Raw genomic sequence first — 22,581 nt, forward strand, 5'->3', positions numbered from 1 at the left:
TCGGAAAATGAAAAGAAGGGGGAGGGTGGACTCTTTCGTATTTTGGAGGTAGCGTCAATCTGGCGCTAGCTTAGTAGGACTGTCATTAAGTTAGCGTCGGATTCTGATGAGACGAAGTCGAAACGCAAATTCCATAATTAATGTAGTTATAGGTTTTATGCTCTTCACGCGCAAAGATGGTTTTAAGTGATTTTCCTACCTTTTTACCAAAATTTTTCTTCACAAAGGAGAAATATAGCATTGTGTATGTGACGACTGGATTAACTATAGAAGACCCGGCTCTTATCTGACATTCCATTCAAGTATAAGAAAATTGCCCATTCCAATCGTACATATTGTTGCATTCACTAACCTTAGTCATCGATAGTAAATAGTGCTGCACAGGTGATCCACCAAACGGAATACCGATGCACGCTGACAACATCAAACAACTAAATAAGTATGAAATCAGCACCCATGAACCACCACCGCCCTGTGTGGTGGTTACTGAACTGGTATCGGTGATAAATAATTAAATCAGTGTCCGACAGAAAAACTCCACACCCGATTGTGAATCACACAGATTTATCGACAGAACGCGTGCAGGTTCTTATCGGCGACTAAGATAGGCGTGCAGATTAGATGTAGGTCGCACACTTAACCGTTTGTTCGATTCACTACTATAGCGCTGGACTGGTAGTTTTCAGTCGGTACCATCACGCACGGAACCAACATCGATGGAACGGCAAGTAGAATGACCTTGCAGGAGCGGTTACAGATTTTTGATTGTTTGTGATTCTGCATCGGTATAGTGAGCTGAAGTTGTCGAGTGTTCATCCGTTTAAATTTGTTTGTCTGCACGGAAGACGTGAGAAATTAGCCAACGATCCCACCGGTAACAGAAATGGGCGGTTGTTGCAGTAGTTGTAAGTATAGTTCTTTTTTAATATTATCCGTCATGTGCATATAATAGCAATGTGTTATGTAAGTAATCATATATCGTGAGCAATTCGCTATTATAATGACAAATTTAAATTCTTCGGATAGGCGTGGCAATCAGCTGGGTTGCTGAAAATATGTCTGTCGCGTGTTGTAAAATGCATCAAATGTGGTTGTATTAATTTAGCACTCTGTTCCAGTGACGTAGACAAGGGGGTGGGGGGGAAGGTATTAAAGCCCTCTCAACCAAAATAATTTAGTATGAAGTAACAATTAAATGCAGTGATAAAATAGAAATTAATATTATAACTAATTTATTAGGCAGCAGAGATGAACAGCAGCACTATTCATAGATGCTGTGAATCGTTGACAAGCTTCTAGTGGTGATTTTACGTGACTTTCTGTCTTTTCTCATCGTAAAGAAGGACAAGTCTGTCTACCGTGAGACATGTAGCAACAATGCCTGAACTCGACTTCTGCCAGCAGAAGGCAAAAGATTAGTCCGAAGGATTTTAAGCCTGTTTCTAATGACACTGTCACTTCTAGCTTTCCGATCTGTATATTTCACATCCTTGGCTTCACTTGAATAGGGAAACCCGGGGCTATTCGGACCTACCTAAGCAAATCGCCCTTTTGAGTGGATAGATGTGAAATAATTTACCAGTCAAAGGTCCTAATTGTTAGTTTGAAACCTCAGCTACATGTTGGGGCCATACAAATTTATTTGCAGAGATCTACGTTTTTCCATTCTTTAACGATGTAGGGGTAATTCGGACCGTCATGTTTCTTTTACAATGAAATTATATTTAGCTATGAAATCTTTATTGGAGAACCTCCTTAAGAAGCAAAAAAATAAATAAATTGTGTTGCTGCGATTGGCGCATCAAATATTTTCTTTGCTGTGGAGTGTGCAATCGTGTACGCACTTGCAAGCCGCTGAACGGTGGTTGATGGAATAGTGGGTCCGAATAGTCCCGTACGCTCATTTCGCACAAAAGTGCGAAATCTTGAAAATATCTGTATTTTCGCCCAAACAAAAATCATTCGATAAAATGTAAGCCTCAAACTTTCCAAAACACTTTCCTGTTGCCTTTGGTCAACTGATTAACAGAAGGGTATTTCCAGAATTGTAATCTCCAATAAAACACTCGGGTTTCGTAACGGGAGATTATAATTTTCCTATTAAGAAATTAAATGAATCTTAGTTTAGTTTAACTGTAAATTTCAGCGTAGCGTAGGTTTAGATTAGTTAACTTTAGTAATCGTATATATAATGAAAATATATCTAGATGTAATTTTTGATCAGTTAAGCTAAATTTTCAATGCATATTCAATATGCATGCATATTTCGTTTATCCGGTTGAGATACGAAAATTCTGGTGCGATTTAGGTCAAATTTTAGTAGAATACAAATCACGGATTACCGCTAGTGGGCAACTGCTATCGCTAACCTAATTTTAAGAGTAGTCTGTAAGGTACATATTTATAACAAATTGACATTAAATCCTTACCGACTTTAGTTGTAGTTATACGGTAGTTTCTAGGCACTTTACTGTTAGATTTAAGGTAATTATGTAACACTAGATTATGGTAGTTTTAAATCAATCAATTCAATGGGAGGTTCAATACACTTGTGTACACGATCAAATTGTCACAGTGTGTTTATACCTGTTACCTGCTGGTATGCTTCGAGGTTGGCTGAGTTGGTGTGCGAGGACCAATTTGTTGGAATGGAAGGTGCGCATGTAGGTCGAGTACGGTCGGCTAACACTTACCTGTTATTTTTTCATTTTTTATTTGTTACTTTAATCACGGTTTTACCATTACAATGATTTTAGTTTTGAGGATGGCAAAAAATGGAAAACGTTGTATCTCTTTTCTAAAAATCTGCAAAATAAGATTCATCTGGCAAAATTAATGTTTCTGAATGGCGCTTCCACAAATATGTACGACAGACAGAAAATCTTAAGATTTTCTGAGGAATCGAAGGGGTCTGAATTATCCCCACGGTCTTAATAGCCCCGGGTTCCCCTACTATGGCTCTAAAGTTTTTATAACATTCCGTACTTAGTGATCTTTAGTTAATTGAATGTCGTTGAAAAGTAAAATATATTTTCATAATTATTTTTCGTTTATCAGACAATGCACAATTTTTTTTTTGAATAAGTAGACGCAGTGGATTGATATCTCAGTTGCAGTTGATTTTGGATGATACAAAATTCGTGAAGTGCAATATTTATTGATAGAAAAACTATGGGTTAGTTCTGCACTCACCTGTGTCCAGTTTCATCGTATAATAAATATAGCTTCGATTTCATTAGGAACCTTTGCTACCTATTTCACCTAAATAACTTGAAATACTCAAGCCAGTCTTAAGACTAATCGGGGCCCCTGGGGACTATTGAACTAAGGGGCCACTATCATTGAATAGATTTAAACAGATGTATAGTAGGATGGTTCTCCATGGCACTCTAGGCTCTTTCAAATCTAAGGCCAGTAGGCCAACAATTAAGTTTGTAGGGGAAAGTTATCAAAATATTTGGAGAAAAATACGGTTATAGTTTCCGCCACCAGATGGAATTATACATGCAATGTGACTGATCCAAAAAAATATTGGCAAGTAACTGTTATGCGCAGGGTTCCCAAAAAAATCAAAATCTCCCAAAGGTTGAATTACTAGCGGTATAAATGATGAAGTATTCTATCACAGAAAAATATTGTCTTTCAATCCAAGATTTCCAAAAAGTATTGTAATGGAAATTGGAAGGATAGGCATAAAAAAATAAAAGTGGTGTTTCATTCAATACCATTTGAATAATGTAGTAGTAAACCGAAAGAATTACCATGTGGTGATCTGACCTTCATAGTTCCATGACGTTGCGTGAGGATGAAGAGTTCCTTAATCAAGGAGGAATGACGAAGTAGGGCTGGTTTACAGTCCACCATTTGAACGTTATCTAGACCAGGAAACCAATCTACTTATTCCGTGATGTATTTAAGCACAGAGAACAGACGTCCATCTTCATCATTCAACTTGTGTAAAAACCCCTAACGGTTTCAAAGGTAGTTTGGATATCTTCACCAGGTGTGCTACTGTCGTCATGTTTTTAGTGGCTGTGTGCGACTGAATTGACAGTGGTTATACATCTACCCAGTCAAATCAGTCCGGAACCGGTTCGGACTTCTGAGTGGATTCAGTATGAATTCCAGCTCAAATGCATCAACCGATTGAGTCAAAATCGGTAGTTTTCTTTGTGCAAGATTCCATACTGAATCCATTCAGGATTTTGAACCGGTTCCGGAATAAATTTGACGGATAGTTGGGATAAGTTGGTTTGGCTACGCTAGTGTATTATCGTATATTAATTCAAATGTTTACACACGTTTTATTAATAGGGGAGCCCGGGGCTAGTTGGCGGTTGGGGTGAGTCGGCGGAATCCCTTTTTCTGCGTTTCTATTAGACATGTAGCGCTGCCTCTCGTTATGTACCTCAAGTTATGTGAAACCCATTATCCAATGTGCTCTGGTTGCAAAACATTTTGTTTTGTGAAAGTTGTGGACGATATTGTGTTTTAAGCATACCAAGTAAATTTTCTAAATGATAAACACTTTGTGTTATTTGGGGTTATTTTCAATCTATTTCTGGAAAGAATATATTTTTCGATAGTGCGTGAAACGATCTTTCAGTATCCGTATAGATATTACATCTATCTACGAACAAAAGTTATTTTTTAAAAAGTTTTTTATAAAACATGCGGTTGGGGTAAGTTGGCGGTGATGCACGCGGGGCAAGTTGGCGGTACTATTTACAGTGCAAAAAAGTCATCAAAAAATTTTATTTCTGGAATTCACTCCAAAGTAAGAAAATCTTTTCCTTGTGTATCTCGTCAATGCAGGAGACATTTACTTCGGCCAATCGTCAGAAGAATTTCGAAAATTTGCTTTTGAATATGGAGCTCACTTCAAAGTCAAAATGCCGGAGTATTGAGGCTGAAATATAATACCAAATGTCGGTTAATATACAGTTTTCTTGAAAACATTTTTAGCACGTTCCAAAACGACCCTTAAAGTATTTGATTCTTCATTTGATTGCTTATTTTTAAGCGTATCTATGCATACCGCCAACTTACCCCGGGGCCGGGGTAAGTTGGCGGGTTTTTCGCGTCATATATTTTCGTCTCTAAAAATGGAGACAATGCATCAAACATTTTAATAAAATTCAGAGATGTTGCCAACAGATTGCCCTTTCATGTCAAGTGTTATATTTTGCAAGATCTACCTACATCAAAGCGGTAAAAAACATGAAAACTGAAAACACCGACAACTAGCCCCGGTCTCCCCTATATTTGTTCGATCATGGATGTCTGTTCTCTGTGATTTAATGTTATTTTCATAAAAAAAGTGCGAAGCTTCCCACGTACTAAATATTTTTAATATTACGGTTTTCACATGTTCAATTTGAACTTGTTGACATCAAGACCATTCGAATTCGACACATCACCGTGATCGTTATATAGACATTAAGTCCAAAAATGCAAACAATAAATTTTAACGTCAAATGCTTTTCATCAATTTTAGTACACTATTCCTGATGTGATGAAACTGGATAGAGCAAACATTCAACTTAGGAAAAAACCACATATTTTCTTCCAATGAACATTCCACCTCACCGAATCTAGCCACCCTTGAAATCAATCGATATAATGCTGATTCAAAGCGCTTTGAGGTTGAATCATGTTCCATCTTGGCTGTAGGAATAGATAACGGCTCCTTGCAATATTTTGCCTTTTGTGCGAATTTTCTGGTGCGGTAGGTTTATTTGTTATAGAATTCAATAGAAGTTTTGCGTATTCGTTCATTGTGACCGGCTCGGAAAGTCGTAGAAACTTAATTAAATGGTACGTTTTAAATAATAAGAACAATCTCCCTCCTCACTTTTTATAAACTGCGCCGGGATTAATTTTGTAAACTTGTTTGCTGTTCACCCCAGCGTGTCTAGCTTTAATCCTTGTCGAGATCATTGAGATTTTCTAAGGTGAAAAATTCAAGACTCGCTTCGTAAGGGAAGCGGCTCATAGTATCACAAGATCTCTCCAAAATCAAATTAAGCTCATTAAAATATTTTTAGTGACGAAGAAAATGGGCTCGTTTCTTTAATGAAGTTTTATGGTGTTCAATTTCATAGCTTAAATTGTCTCGGCAGGGAGAAATTCTGGAATGTTTGAAGGTTGATCTGTTTTAGTTCAAATTGCAACATATTTGATTAGATGGTCCCGGGCTTGGTGAAATATGCTAAAGCAGTGTCAGGTATTCATGATGCTTAAAAAAACAAAAAATTGAGGGGTTTATTTGTGAATGTTTGTCTGGGATTAAGACCTGAATCATTTTGCCATAAGCGCAGAACGCTTGCCAGGCATAGATTTGTTGGCCACCGTTTTCTGTTTGTGGCTATGGTTCGGTTCCAAAACTTGAAGCAAAATGTTTGAGCGACGTTTGAATTGGTTAAACGCCATTCTGGCCTTGCTGTATCGCTTTTTCTGCCTTCATTGAATCAATGTGCTTTGATACCAATTAACCGATAGGAGGCATTTGGGCATTAATGAAACAATGCCAAAATAAACTTTAGCATGGTTCAAAGGGTTGGATGTAAGTCGAAACTTCATTCATGTGATGTCTAGGCTCATGTCCAACCATTATACGTTGAATGCGCATCTCCGCCGTATTGGGATCGCAGAAGATAATCAATGTGCTTGCGGAGAGGGTTACGAAGACATTGAACATGTTGTTTGGTCTTGCACTGAATATCGTGAAGCCAGATCTAAACCGCGTTAATTGGATAATCCGCGTAAAAAAACCGCATCAATTGGAAAATCCGCGTGAAAAATGCTCTTAAAAACTGCGCAAAAAAACCGCGAAAAAACCTGAATGAAACACTTTTCCAAGAGAATTTTAGTTACAATGTTTTTTACGCATATTTTATGTTCCAGTTTCATCGCCTTCTAAGATTACTTGCAAGCATTCTCTTAAACCTTTTATACTACCTATAAACTTTTATACTGCCCATAAAAGCATAAAAGTCCCACATTGAAAAACAGCAAGCCGAGAAAAACGCTGTTGAAGATTTACATTTTCATTGAGCTTTATGGATGGGACAACCATGTTTTGGTATTTTTTCGATATTTTCTAAACAAACCTGATAATCTTATTTGTGCATTGTGATTCAGTGGTGATAAAGAATACAATCCAACAGATAACTCATTTTCGACAAAAATCCATATGGGACTCTTATGCTTTTATGGGCAGTATATTTGTGTTGAACCAGCGAATAATACTATGTTTTGCTTTTGTCTAAATTTAACGTTAAATTTGAACTAGAAGCTCAAGTATTATTCTTCAATTTTGGCGTAAAGTAGCCCCCGTGGCGTAAAGTAACCCCCGATGACGGTACCAAAGATAAAATTTGTTTTGCTATATTAAACAATAACAAAATCAACCATTTACACTGTTCGAAAAACTAAAGCGCCATTTTGGGGGCAGTTTGTCTCCTCCTTCTCAAGAGACCACTATTCACCAAAGTCGGATACCCCGTCGGAATTACGCTGGACTAGGTTCCAACTCAGAACTTGGCCACCTTACAACTTTCAAAATTGTTAAGAATCAGAGACGAATGATCAGTAATGTTATTTTTATTTCATGCCCACACATTCCCATGTCGCCAGCTCGTTTCTGTGCAGTCAGAAGCATCTTTCCATCCCAATGCAAACTGCTAACCACCGATGAGTCTATGGGCGGTAGCTAAAACGAAATATCAAACGTTTTATTGATACATACTTTTCCAGGTATTCCATCCTAGAACTTCGATTTTTTGTTATTTGTTGCAGTATCATCCGGCTGCAAAAATAACGACAGACTTTTGACTTAAGGGGGTCCACATACCGAAGTACGAGTCGTTTAAATACCCAAAATATCACTATGAGGAGTGTTATGATTATAGCATAATTATTATGCATTTTCCGCATTACAATTGGTGTAAGACAGATTCGGCATTTTGTTTTCGGTAAAAGTACGAGGTAGAGTGATAAAGCGAAAACGATATATCATCTTATAAATAACTACTAAGCTGATGATCTTTAATTTTAATTTGATTTTGAATGGGATCTCTTCAAATGATACAACATAATGGCGTGAAGGCTCACATTGGTCAATTGTAATCAAATTGAAAAATATCGTTACTACTGTTTTTTTACATAAAACGACAGGTTTCCACCTGAGTCCTAGGTAACCATCACTCATCAAAAAAAATGCTGCCTCCTGTGTGTAAAATGGGTCGGTTTATTTGAAACATTAATTTTTATAATGATGCTTATGCAAAACTCGTCGCGTAGTGTTGTCAACATCGACATCAAAGCTCCACTTTCAGTCTTGCTGATTATTCTGAGCAAACGGAATAAAAGAATTTTGCGTCGCGCCAAAGAAGTCTGCTGATTCATCAAATCAGCTCGGTGGGTAAATGATGTCGTCAAACTGTCTGCCATGAAGAAAGCAGAATTTCTACTGATGATGTCTTCCGGTTGACTTCCCCCGTTAACCTAACACAGATCTGTTGATCTCTAGGTAGATGTAGTCTAAAAAAGATAGACTTGTTACACCTAAGATAGAAGTGCAATGTGAAAAATGTTAAAATGAAAACCTATCACTAAATATGGCGGCATGAATATGACACATTGAACGTAGTAACCAGACTAAACTTGCTGTGTTACGTAAACAGATTCGCGTTACGATGTCAAATACATACCTACTTTTAACAATACAATCCGATCTAGTATTTTAATTTGTTTCGCTTTTATGTAACTCATCGCAACCTTTGATGGAAACAATAACTAATAGCATGCTTCATTTACAATCTTCTCCTGCAGCTGACTCGCAGGACATCACAACGGTTCCGGATCGTCCCGGTCTGCCGGAGGAGGCACCGAGCGGGGTTCCCTACGGATTGAGCGACGGAGGCGGCGGTGCCGGTGGAGGCACCGATCAAAGCGTGAATGGCTGAAGATGGCGGTGATTGCGTCATCCGGAAGCCCAAGTACAGTGGTATATGAATGGTTTGTTGTTTTATTCCCCCGTTGTTATTCTGTTCCGCCCAGAGTCGCAAGTTGTTTTTGTTCTTTTCTTTTGGAAATATTAAAGCTGTTTTGAGTTGAGCCTTCGGGGAGCAGTTTTTAGAAATAGAACCGAAAGAAAGCCTTCCGAGGGAGGTTGGCACCATCTGGAAGTAGGACGAAATTAATAGGTCTAACTTTTCAACGATAAAAATATTTCAATCGCGTTTTAGTAATTGAGATTGGATTTGCAACTCTCGGTAGATTGGTTATACTAACTCAATAAGTATATCAAAGTTATTTGCTATACCAATATATATGGAGCATAAATCTATCAGGAATTTTATCATTCAACTAAGGCTGTGAACCATTTGGCGATTTTTTTAACTTTTAGTTTAAATTTGACAGTTTGAAAATTATTTTCTCTCGAATGGTAAAATTTAACCGAGAGAGCGAACCATTTCAAAAGTTGACATTTCGATAGTTATAGTTATTTAGAATCGACTCAGCTCGACAAATTGGGACAATGTCTGTATGTGTGTGTGTGTGTGTGTGGGTATGTATGTATGTGCACTTATGTCATATAATTATCTCAGTAACCACTGAACCGATCTTAACGGAATTAGTTTCAAATGAAAGGCCTAACGTTGCCATTTGACACTACTATTTTTATTTTTCGATATGTTGCTTACTTTCTGAGATATGAATGATTTTGTCAAAACACAAAGGGTTTAAAGCAAATATCTTTCGAAAAACTACAAAGGGCAGCCCTATGGGGTTGCACGAACTGTAGACGTAGGATTATACTACTTAATATAAAATATTTATTTTCTTAGTACATTTAGAGTAATAATAAATTAAAAATATTTCTTACGAGTAGTTTAAGCACAACCAATCAACATCGAATGTTACATATTGAACCAAACCTTCTTGGTTATCATGTCATTTCATTTGTAGTATGTGATCGAATTCGATTAAACTTATTTGAAAAGATCTGAAGAAAGAAGACAGAAAACCGTGACCGAACTAATATCTGGAACTAAAACTTTATAGCGCAAGATCAGTTTTTAAAAACTGTAAAAACTTTTCGATTGTGTGTAGTAAACAACCTGGACCGGTGAGGAAAAATCAAATTTTAGACATGCCTTTTTGCAACGATTTTTCGAGTGGGAGTGTATTCATTTATAAATAGGCTTTGTAGTATGTATAGAATCAAAATAGGATAGACTGAGTGGAAATAAATCACGTGAAGCGAAAACGAATCAATCCGCATAAATTTGTTGCTAAGAAAGTTTTCGTCTTTGCGCCACAAAAGCACAGATTGCTATCATGCAGGTTAGGCATGCAATCGCTAACAAACAGAACTGCCACATCTGTGTTTCGGTCAAAAATATCTTTTTACCATCTGTGATGCCTGAAACAGGACAAAATCTGTGATAAATTTCCGAAAAATCTGTAAAAAATCACATTTCCAAAAATTTGAAAATCTGTGAAATTTTCATCAAAATGCCAAAAATCTGTCAATTTCTGTGATCAAAAATTATGAAAAAAAATCTCTAACATTACAGAAAAATCTATGAATATGGTAACCCTGATAACAAATTAGATATACACAAAGGTTTTTTACGCGGCGATACAGGCCGCGTAAATGAAAACCGCGTAAATTTCAAAATCCGCGTAAATAAAAACCGGGTAAATTTCAAAATCCGCGTGAAAAATACCGCGCAAAAAACGCGTAAAAAACACTTCAAACATTAAACCAAAGCACACAAAACAAAATGAGTCAACGCTGGCGATGATGGGTAGAGCGAAAGAGGCAACTAGTACCACAAAAGAAAGCATAGTGTTTAAACGGACAAACTCAGTAGCGTGTGATCTGCTCCGCCTGCCGTTTAACAGGCAACTGAGCTTGTCCGACCAAATCCGTTCTTTAAATAGTCGATGATGACGTCATTCATAGAAGCGTAGCGCGCTAGGTACACAAATCTGTCGTGCTGGACTAGGGAAGCGCTATCTTCTGTGTGTGAATGCGCGATATTTTGATTAGTTTATACATTATTTAAATTTTTAATGCCATGATATCAAAAATCTTTGGGTTTATCTATTGGAATCTATTCTTAGAAGTATTTTGGGGCGATATGTGCAAAAAAATGAAAATTTATCGTGAGATGGCTGAATTATATGCGTTTAAAATTGGACCACTTTTCGTTACATACCATTTTTGCAGAATTTTCAACGTGCACCCCCATATCGAAAACAAAGACGTAGTCCTATGTCAAAAAGCAATTCGTTCACGAACGGTGGATATATTGAATATTTTGTATTTTTATTCCTCGCTTACCAATTTCCACTAACTAAAAATGAGATCGTTATCTACAGAGTATTACTTTACGGGCTTTTTAGAGGCAAAACTAAACCGATTTTGAATATCTGAGTATGAAAACACATCTGCGTGATTCAAGGAATTCGATTCCGAAAATATTTTGTGAATTTATCAAAAATTAATACGCAAGTTTACTTCAAAGATAAAACAATGCAACAAATTCACTTCAAAGTGAAAATTTCTCCAGAGTTGATGTATTTATCCGTTGGATTAAGCATTGCGTTCAGTCGTCAGATAGACGTTGGATGGTATATGAATGCACAGATCACCAAGTAATCCACCTAGTAGTGAGAAAAAAGATTGCTAACATAATTCATATTCATATTATACCCGTAGCATCACCGAGAGCAACTTTGTTTTTGAATGACAAAATTCTAGTGAAAGTTTATTTTCTTTTGCAAGATTTATGTTATACTAATAAGGGTGTAAAAATTATCAGTTGTATTATGTATAATAAAGATGTAAGAAATCAAAATTTCGCCCCTTTTTAAACTAATAATGTCACAGCACTAACCATCATTTACCATTCTTCACTTGTCGCCCCTCCCCACCTTCGATTTCTCCACAATCGTGTTCATGGCAACTGTCACGACCCAGATCTATCCTGATATTTCCAAATCTATTTCTAAGATGTGTCATAAGATCTTCAACTAATCTGAAATATGTGTTAGTATCCAAGCTAATTTAATCGTGGGATGTGTTTATTCAGATTAAAAAAAAACAAACCTATTTTTGTCTTCTGTTTCCATATAATTAGTTTCCATTTTAGTGTAGAACAGAGCCACTTGAGGAAACAAATTAAATATTACATTCTACTTGAAAAAGAAAATATTTGTGGTCCTGGCAAAATTTACAAACTATTTGTATTATGAGAAAACTATAACTAATTTATGTTCAAACCCTACTTTCCTCTGCAGATGAGGGGCTATTCCTTCGAAACGTTGCACTAAGGAGAGTCATATGACCAAAAACCGGAAACTACATCAACTCCAATTTAATTCAATTCTATTTGGGTTATTGGGTAATATGGTTGTTTGAAGCCAAAAATGTTGAAAAGAGACATCCCATGTGCACTTTTTTAAACTCTTCGTATTTCTACTGAATTTTGAATGAAAGATATGCTCAAATGTGTCATTTGAAAATTGAGATCACCTGTTTTGGGTTGATATTGTTGAAAAAGTATTGGAATGCACTTTTAAGAAAAATAACGGATCAAATTCCAAAAATTAGATCCGAGAAAAATGGTGCTCTAAGACCCGTGAACTATCGAACTATACTTGCATTCCAGTAAAAGGATGATTTAACGATGGTTCCAATTTGCCCAAATTTGCCTTATGCTGAGAACGCACGGTGGCGGATTTCCCTAAAAACCTGGCCAAAAGTCGAAAATGGTTTTGATTGACCTGCAAAGGTACATACCACGGTTTTTTTAAGGCGCAGATTACGATTTTGATGTCAGATTTTCAAAATTCAAATTGGCGAATGCAAAATGGCCGACATTTTAATAAAAATGTAAGTAAATTTTCACGAATTAATGGCTTTAATAGTTCCGGTGTATGCCAATAACGTTTATAATGTATCGAATTTTAAATGGTGTGTAGTTAAATGATAGATTTTGTTGATTTGCACGCAATAAGATATTTGGGTGTTAGATGATGCACTGCTAGGCCCCATGCAAAACTGACTCAGACATCCCTTCTTTAAAACTTTAATAACTTCTTTCAACAAAGCCGGATTCATTCGTTTCGCAACGTTCGGCAAGATCGGTTGTATTTACCCGTGCATAGTGAAGTGAATAGAAGAAACTGAAAAATAGCTAGTATAGTGGAATACCGTGATTGAAGGAGCGAGCTGATTTAACACCTCGTAATACGCCAACAATTCAGGGATAAGTACACTTTTTATAGAGTTCGAATAAAATATATAGTGACTGTGTTTCTAATGGGCGACGAAAGTGGGGGCTTCCCACCTTCGACAAGTACCGATCCCCAAAACGTGGAGATGGTAGACATAACCCCAAACCCAATCCCTCAGACCCAACCGGACCAGAGTACCCCTATTATACTCGGTAAACCGAACACCCTAGATACACCTGAAAGTCCAAAACGTGTTAAGGCATACCCAGAATCGGATCCTGGTCCATATGTCATCTTTTTCAGACAAATTGAAAAACCCTTGAACGTAGTGCAGATTTCTAAAGATTTGCATAAGCGTTATGACTCAATAAAAGAGATTAGAAAAATTTCTCATCACCGGCTTAGAATTGTGGTAGGCGATAGAAAACATGCAAATGAAATCGCTGCTAACATACTTTTTTCATTGGAATATTACGTGTACATTCCGAGCACAAATATAGAAATTGATGGGGTTATCGCAGATAACGATCTTGACCTGGAAGAGCTAATCAAACTAGGAAAAGGAAAATGGCGAAATAAGGCATTGAAATCCGTTCCCATTTTGGCTAGTCGTCGACTACATGACATATCTATTGTTGAAGGACAAAAGATCTACAAAACTTCGGCATCTATCCGCGTAACCTTTGAAGGTCATGTTTTACCAGATTACGTGGAAATTGAGCATGTTCTATTACCGGTTAGGTTGTACGTACCAAAAGTTATGTACTGTAATAGATGCAAACAATATAACCACACTGAGAAATTTTGCTCGAATAAGGAGAAATGTGGGAAATGTGGTCAAGGCCATCCTGAATCAAAATGCGATTTAAGTGAAGACAAGTGTATACATTGTAGCACCACGCATGCTGATATTTCAGATTGCCAATCATATCAGCTTGCTAAGCAACGTGTAAAAAAACGTGTTCTGAACTCTAGCAAAAAGTCATTTGCTGAGATGCTGAAGACAGTGTCAATTGAAAACAATAACCAGTACAACATGTTATCAGATATGTCAGATATTAGTGAAGAGGATTCAGCAAGTCAAGTAGGAAGCTATGCAATACGAAAGCGCAAACGTCCGAACGCTCCTAAATCGTTACCGAAAGCGGGAAATAACTCGAAGCACGAAGTAACACCAGAACGCTCGTATAATAAAAAAATAAACAATCAGGTCAATCCTCCGGGGTTCTCTGGGACAAAATACAACAATCATTTTCCACCACTGACACAGCGTAATAGGGTTACTAACACAGTGAAGACAGATACAGCTCAAAATAAGTTTTTACTAACAACGTTGATCGATATTTTATGCGACTGTTTTCAACTCTCTCCAGCAAACAGAGAGCTGATCCGTTCGTTGTTGCCAGTAATTAGGATAATCTGTAAAACGTGGTGTGAACGAGTGCCCCTCATTGAAAGTTTTCTGGATTTTGATGGGTAGAGAAAGTAATAGGACGATACGAATTTTACAGTGGAACTCAAGAAGTATTTTGCCCAAAAAAGAGCTACTAATAGCAATGATTAACGACAACGCTATTGATATATTATGTTTGTCCGAAACTTGGTTAACAGCGGATGTAGATTTTCATATCCCTGGATTTGATATTGTTAGGAAAGATAGAAATACGCCATATGGAGGCGTTCTTATTGGTATAAGAAAAGGGTATGAGTTTTCATGTATTAATACAGACGGAGGAGACAGAAATGAAATTGTTGCCATACTTTTAAAAATAGGAAATGTGAAATACACTATTGCTTCGCTGTACATTCCTCCTCCCCCACACGTTTTGAACAAAAACAAGATATTCCAATTAGTAGAAAGCCTGCCTGAGCCACGATTTCTGCTAGGAGATTTCAATTCCCATGGAACCTGTTGGGGGGAATCTCAGGATGATAGTAGAGCTTTAATAATTTATGATATGTGTGACGAATATGATTTGACGATACTAAATACCGGACAACCCACTCGAATTGGTGCACTTACGGCCCGAAACACGGCAGTGGATGTATCGATGTGTTCCAACGCAGTTGCTCTTGAATGCTCATGGGAAATTATAGACGATCCACATGGCAGCGACCATTTACCAATAATAGTCGATATCAAAAAAAGTACAGATAATACAGAAATATTCTTTTTATATGATTTAACGAAAAACATTAACTGGGACAAGTATCAACAAATAGTTACGGATAATGTAAATTGCTTTCACTACAATGAGAATCCGAACGTTAGATTCAAAAACTCTGAGGAGGAATATGACGACTTATGCAAATTGATAGTAGATGCAGCAAAAAATTCTCAGATGAGACCGATTAACAGTACAGAAGGTAGAAGAAAGATTGGGCAACCATGGTGGGATAAAGAAGCCGCTGAAAAATATCGCGATAGAAAACAAGCATATAAAAATTTCAGGAAATTAGGCGGATCAGGTGAGCTTAAACTATATCAACAGCTAGACTATGAATGCAGAAAACTGTTTGGGGAAAAAAAGAAAAAATATTGGGTTTCTAGAATTGAAGCTTTCAATAAAGACACCACTCTGTCTTCGTTGTGGAAAACAGCTAAAGCTCTTCGGAACGGTCAAATTTCTAATAATGAACAAGAGTATTCAGAAGACTGGATATTCGATTTTGCTACCAAAATATGCCCTGACTTCGTTCACAACCCACATTTTGATGCCCCTGATCATGAAAACTTCACTGATTTATCAACTCCATTTACAATGGCAGAGTTCTCAACAGCTCTATTATCTTCTAATAATACAGCTCCTGGCCTAGATGGCATAAAGTTCAAACTCCTACAAAAATTGCCTAAATGTGCAAAGGAAAAAATGTTGGATTTATACAATAGATTTGTATCAGAAAACAAAGTACCGGAGGATTGGCGCGAAGTAAAAGTGGTCCCTATATTGAAACCAGGAAAAGACCCTAGCGATTATAGATCTTACAGACCAATAAGTTTGCTTCCATGCCCAAGGAAATCCTTAGAAAAAATGATACTTGCAAGGTTGGAAGTATGGGCAGAGAGCCAAGGCTTTACATCTTCTTCGCAATTTGGTTTTAGAAAGGGGAAAAGTGCTACAGATTGCCTATCACTGCTAACTACAGACATCCAAATTAGTTTTGCTATGAAAGAAGAACTAACAGCAGTATTTTTAGACGTATCAGGAGCATATGACAGCGTGAACATTGAAATACTCTGTCACAAATTAGCGTCTCATGGAGTACCGATACAAACCTGTAGGTTTTTGTTCAATTTATTGAACCGGAAAAATATGAACTTTTATTTGAACAATAAGGAAAAAGTAAAAAGAAGTAACTATATGGGTTTGGCTCAGGGATCCACATTAAGTCCGTTTCTATACAACTTCTACGTTAAGGATATAAGTAACTGTTTAGAGGATGATGTGGTACTCGTTCAATTTGCTGACGATGCAGCGATCTGGGCCAAAGGAAAAAACGCAAAAGATATACAAACTAAACTCCAGAACACAATATCAAATCTTTCAATGTGGGCTGATAACTTAAATCTAGAGTTCTCATCGCAAAAATCCGAAATGGTCGTATTTTCTAATAAGAGGGCACCCTCCAATATAAATTTACATATGAAGGGAGAAAGTATCAATCGATCTTTCACGCATAAATATCTGGGGCTGTGGTTCGATTCCGAATGTCTTTGGAGGAAACATGTAGAGTATGTTGTGAAAAAGTGTAAGCAGCGGACAAACTTACTGAAAACAATAACAGGGACATGGTGGGGCGCCCATCCTAGCCACCTAATTGTACTGTACAAAGCTACGATCTTATCCATCATGCAATATGGATGCTTCTGTTTCTCCAGCGCTGCTAATAGCCATATGAAAAAGATGTATAGAGTACAGTTCAGATGTCTAAGAATCTGCTTGGGCAATTTGATGTCCACTCACACGATGGCAACTGAAGTCATAGCAGGTGTCATGCCAATAGAGTATAGACTGCTTGAAGCGAATTTAAGATTTTTGTTTAGATGTCAAGCTAGAAACAGTCCCCTTATAGAAAAACTAGATCATCTGTTCGACCTTAAACCCGGATCAAGATTCCTTACTTGTTATAGACAATTCATAACCATTGACAGTTACAAGCCTCCAGAAGAATCTATATTTGATTTTAATGTGAATGTAGTTCAGTATGTCCCAGCAATCGATTTAACACTTCAAAAAGAAGTTGAAAAACTTCCAGCAAACATTAGAAATATCCATATGAATTCTATCTTCCTTGAGCATTTTGAAGAATTCGATGCAATGTCACTAATATATACCGATGGTTCTTATATTGACGGTAACACGGGATTTGGCGTGTATAACGACAATTGGTCAGTGAGATTTAAGCTTGAAAGCCCATGCTCGGTATACGTTGCTGAAATAGTTGCAATATATTATGCTTGCAGTATCCTGAAGGATCATGCCCCTAACCGGTACATAATTTGCTCGGATAGCCTTAGTTCATTGATAGCATTGAAATCAACAACAGCGAACTCGAACCAATCTATTTACATCCTGAAAATTAAGAAATTGCTATATGAACTAAAATCAATGAACTACACAATTTCTTTTGCGTGGGTCCCTTCACATTGTGGAATAGAAGGCAATGAGAAGGCAGACGAACTAGCGAAACAGGGGGCAAAGTGTGATTCAGTATTCCTTCGTGGCTTTCAACACAATGAGATGAATGGTATAGCGCACGAAATCGCAATGAAAGAATGGCAATCAAAATGGGATAATAGCGATCTCGGGCGTTATTGCTATTCAATCGTCCCGTTAGTGTCAGATAAAGCTTGGTTTCATAAGAAATCATTAGACAGGCCGTTTATCAAATTTGTATCTAGGTTGATAGCCAATCACTATACTCTTAAAAGTCATTTATTCAGAATCAATATAGTTTCATCCAATGTTTGCGAGTGTGAAGAGGGGTATGAGGACATCGACCATGTGGTATGGTACTGTAGAAAGTACAATCAAGATAGAAAACTTTTGAAAAGTAATCTGATCCGTATTTCTAAAGAATATGGAACCCCTATTAGAGATATTTTGGGATTACAAGAAACAGCAGTCCTAGAAATTTTATTCGAATTCATTAAAAATGTGGACTTGAGGATTTGAACCAGCTGAAGGCAGATCACCGATCTAGGAGAGAACAAACATGAGACAAAAAGCGAGCAGAATACAATAATAAAATTAAAATATGTGAAATTTTTCATTTAATAACTTACATGTAATTGGCTCTGTATGACTAAGTGTCTTGAGGCTTCAATAAAGAATTATTATTAAGGAAAAAAAAAAAACAAAGCCGGATTGGCTAGCAGTCTTGGACAAAGTTGTAGACAATTAAATTATCTTTCTTATTTTCACTTACAGTGATAAAACGATGCATATAGTGCCACCTAGCGGCAAAAAAGCGAGCTAGTGGGTGGAAAAGTAGATCTCACTGCATTTATGCCATACATATTACTGTGTAACTACTACTGATACTGAGTTGTACTGAAAACATTTTTCATGATCAATGTAACTAAAAGCATATTTATTGCGGAAAAATACGACTTATACGCACAAGCAGTCCAGGGACACTTTCAGTGGCCACTGGCTTTTCGATGAATTTAAATACTTCTGGTAGTTTGAACCATTCCTTTGTCATGGTATTGTTTTGTGTGGGGCTCATAAATCCATATCTCCAGAACGAGAATTCCGAACGAAACAATTCTGAAGTGATAAGGATGGGTGGAAAGAGACTGCATTGTAATCGACTGAAGCCATCGACAATAATATAATTGCCAACATGACCTAGACACTTGACACTTCTATATACTTCAATGCAAATGAATGCTATTTACAGGTGGCCTTATCTGAGATTACTATTTCCATACGCGTTGAAATCCTGGACTGAATGACTAATTAAGGCCTATCAATAAAGCAGAAACACCAGATATTCTTAAAGCGCAGGCAAGAAAAGAAGAACGAAAATGTGCTCTTTGCAATGGGATTTCACAAATACTTCAGAATATTCTGAAACAATGGTTTTGGAATTCGTAAAATTTGTTTTATTCATTTACTTCATTTAACTAACTTTTTCAAATTTTATTCTATACATTCATTTTATCCAGATCAATCATTTCATGGATTATATTCGTTCTGTTTATTTTTTTTATTATGAATATCTGACTTATTTTAAATATATGATCATTTCATTTTATTGATTTTTTTTCATTTAGCATTCTTTTGATTCATTTTGTTTGTTGGACCTCATTTTACCTATTGTATTCATTTCATTCTTTGTATGCATTCCGATCAGTTTATTAGCTCATTCATCTTATTCGCATCATTCTATTAATTTATTATATTCACTTTTTTCGTGTTATGCAATTTTATATTATTTTTCGGGTTCACACATTTTATTCATTTCAATAATCTGACTAATTTTGTTCAGTCATTCATTTTATTCATTTCATCTAGCACATAATTAGACATAATTTAATTTATTTTATTACTTTTTATATTCGCGGATTTATTCCATTTCTATCATTTTATTGTTTAACAACAAACAAAATGAAAAAAATGATAAAATAGTTAGAAAGAAAACATTTTATTCATTTTATCATTTTCTTCATTTTGTTTATTTTTATCATTGTATTCATTTTATTAAACCTCTGCTACCCTGTTATTTATGAACAATCACATTTTCAAACAGCTATAACTTTGGGGTTAGACAAGATGTGAGCGCTAATAGTTACAAGAAATATCCGTAGAACTGAAGTTATTGCAATTGTTCTGATTGGATTTCACTGTGGCAGTGCTGCCAGAGATATTTTCAGTTATCAGTGAAAAATTATATTTTGATATACAGTGGTGATTCGCTGGTTGGACAACAGCCTTGTCCAACTAACGAATTTGATTCGCTAGTTGGACCGACTGACAAATGTCAAAACTCTCCAGAAGAGATGTTGGCAGTGTAAATGCATCTATTCACATCTCTAAATATTGTCAGATTGATTGTCAAAGTAAATTTGACATGTGATTTTGGCGTTCAGATGCTTTTTAGTTGGACAATGGTCCAACCAGCGGAGGTCCAACTAAAAAGCGCTCCGTTACCGCTATTCAGCTGAGAAAATTAACATAGAAAAATTATTAAAAAAGACATTTATTTCAAGTTACACACGCTATCAATCTCTTTGGAAGCCATATACTTTTATTAGTGTTACGTTACAATTAGAGAAAAAATGTATTACCTTGTTGGAAGTCATATCACGTACCTGGATCCGAACCAGCAACCTGTTGAATACTAAGCACTTACCTTATTGTCTGCACCAATCTTGCGACGTTTTTGTATCCAAGATGAGGACTTACGGATGTCACAAAACTTTTAGACAAGTAAAAATGAGTGTCATATGAAAGTGGTGGTAACTGAATGATGGATTGAAGCCATTTATAATTCTAAGGTGGCAATCTCCTTGATTTATTTGCCATACCATTTGGCAAATGGTCCATGGAAACAATTCTGGTGTCAAAAATTTACAGCATCGTTCGAACAAAAATTTTCTCTTGTGTTCAATAAGTAAACAGACCATTTCGAATGAAAAGGTAAATTTACGTAAACAAGGGCGCGTATGATTTGGCAAGCTTTTACATTGAAAAACTGTAAATCGTTGGTTTTACATGCTGAAAACTCAGTAGATATAAAACAACAAAATAAATTTGCTTTTATTATTGCTTCTAAACCATAAGATATGAAAACATCTCGATTGGAATATACCGAAACACTTAGAAAATATACTGTTTTCTCGCTTGAAAGATTTACGAGTATAGTTGTCGCCAATCTAATAATCATATGTTATTCCAGCGACTTTATAGTCCACAGATAGGCACTTACTTCGAAATAGGAATGGGCGATGTAGAAAATCGATGTCGTTAACTTAAAAAAAATTATTGGGTAAAATCGATTTTTGTTTCAAAATTGTCATTGAATCGAGTTTTTTTTGATTTTTTTGTTTCTTACAATCGATCTTTTTGTCTCGAAAAATCGAGAATTTTCCGAGATATCAGTATAAAACATTACATGATTACTCGACTGTGCGGGGATTTGGCTGGTTTCAACTAAGTGTGTATGTATATGCAAGTCCTTGGTATGAATTATTTTTTAGGTTTACTAATGCATCGAACCAACTTGATAGCTTCTTTTTGTTAGCAGACATTTTTTCAGGCCGAAATTGAAATTGCAAATTAACTGCATGAAATTGTAAAAAAACACTGTATAAATGTTACTAGAGCAAACCGTTGAAGCAACAAATAGAATAAGAAAAGAGTTCTAAGTGAGAAGTATTTCACTTAAAAGTAAAAAAAATAATGTGCGTGTATTGGGACTCGAACCCAGGTCGGTTACCATTCGTCATGGTTCGCTAATCGTGTCAATTTTTGGAATAGGTACAATTACCTTTGTTAAACACATAATTCAGTTAAAAGTCAAAGGTAGTATAAGAGCATATGTATAGGTAGAATCATCCTTTTGAAGACATGTAGTGCAGCTTAATGATTAAAGGTAATAGTATTGGTAACAGCATCATTTATTCAACTCGCAATTCAGCCTAATTGGAATGGTTGAATAAAAGCATAAATGATGTCGCTGCAACATTTGTTAGTAGTATAGTTCAGCCTAGTTTGAAGTGGCGAATACTGGAGATTAAATAGGCTGAATAAACTGTTAATGTTTTAATAGTTCAGCGAAAGTATTAAAGGGCGAACACGAAATTATTGCGACACATTCGACAGGGCATAACTATTTTACCATTGGGTAAAAATCAACCAAATTTTGCACACTTTCTCATTGATGTGTATTGTTTACATGCTGTCAAACTCGAAGTCGTGTTTTTCGATTCAACGAAAATGGAGATGAACCAACGCAAGTCGAGAGAACAAATTCTTTCCAAACACCTGGAATTTCCTGACCTGTCGCACCGACAGTTGGGAAAAATGTTGAACATTCACTATTCAACCGTCTCCAGAGTGTTGAAGCGGTTCCAGGAGCGGTTGACGTTGGACCACGGCAAAGGAGCTGGAAGAAAACCGGGACCGGAGAACAAAAAGACGGAGGGAAAGGTGAAGCGGATGATTAAAGCAAATCCCAACGTCTCAAGCCGTGATTTGGCTAAAAAGATCGGCATGTCGCAGAGCTACGTCCAGAATGCAAAGAAGAGAGCTGGACTACATACATACAAGGTACAGAACTTCCCAAACCGCGATGAGCGGCAACAATCGACGG

The 22,581-nt window shown here is 36.5% G+C and overlaps 1 long non-coding RNA gene across 1 annotated transcript; it reads left to right on the forward strand.

The window, feature by feature from the left end:
* The first annotated feature begins 365 nt into the window (after positions 1-365).
* Positions 366-9,120, forward strand: LOC131684921 (uncharacterized). Its single transcript, XR_009304707.1, has 2 exons — positions 366-905; positions 8,836-9,120. It is a non-coding gene; the product is annotated as an uncharacterized LOC131684921 (long non-coding RNA).
* Positions 9,121-22,581: the final 13,461 nt, after the last annotated feature.

Source organism: Topomyia yanbarensis, chromosome 2 (genome assembly GCF_030247195.1).
Source record: "Topomyia yanbarensis strain Yona2022 chromosome 2, ASM3024719v1, whole genome shotgun sequence".
NCBI classification, from domain to species: Eukaryota; Metazoa; Arthropoda; class Insecta; order Diptera; family Culicidae; genus Topomyia; species Topomyia yanbarensis.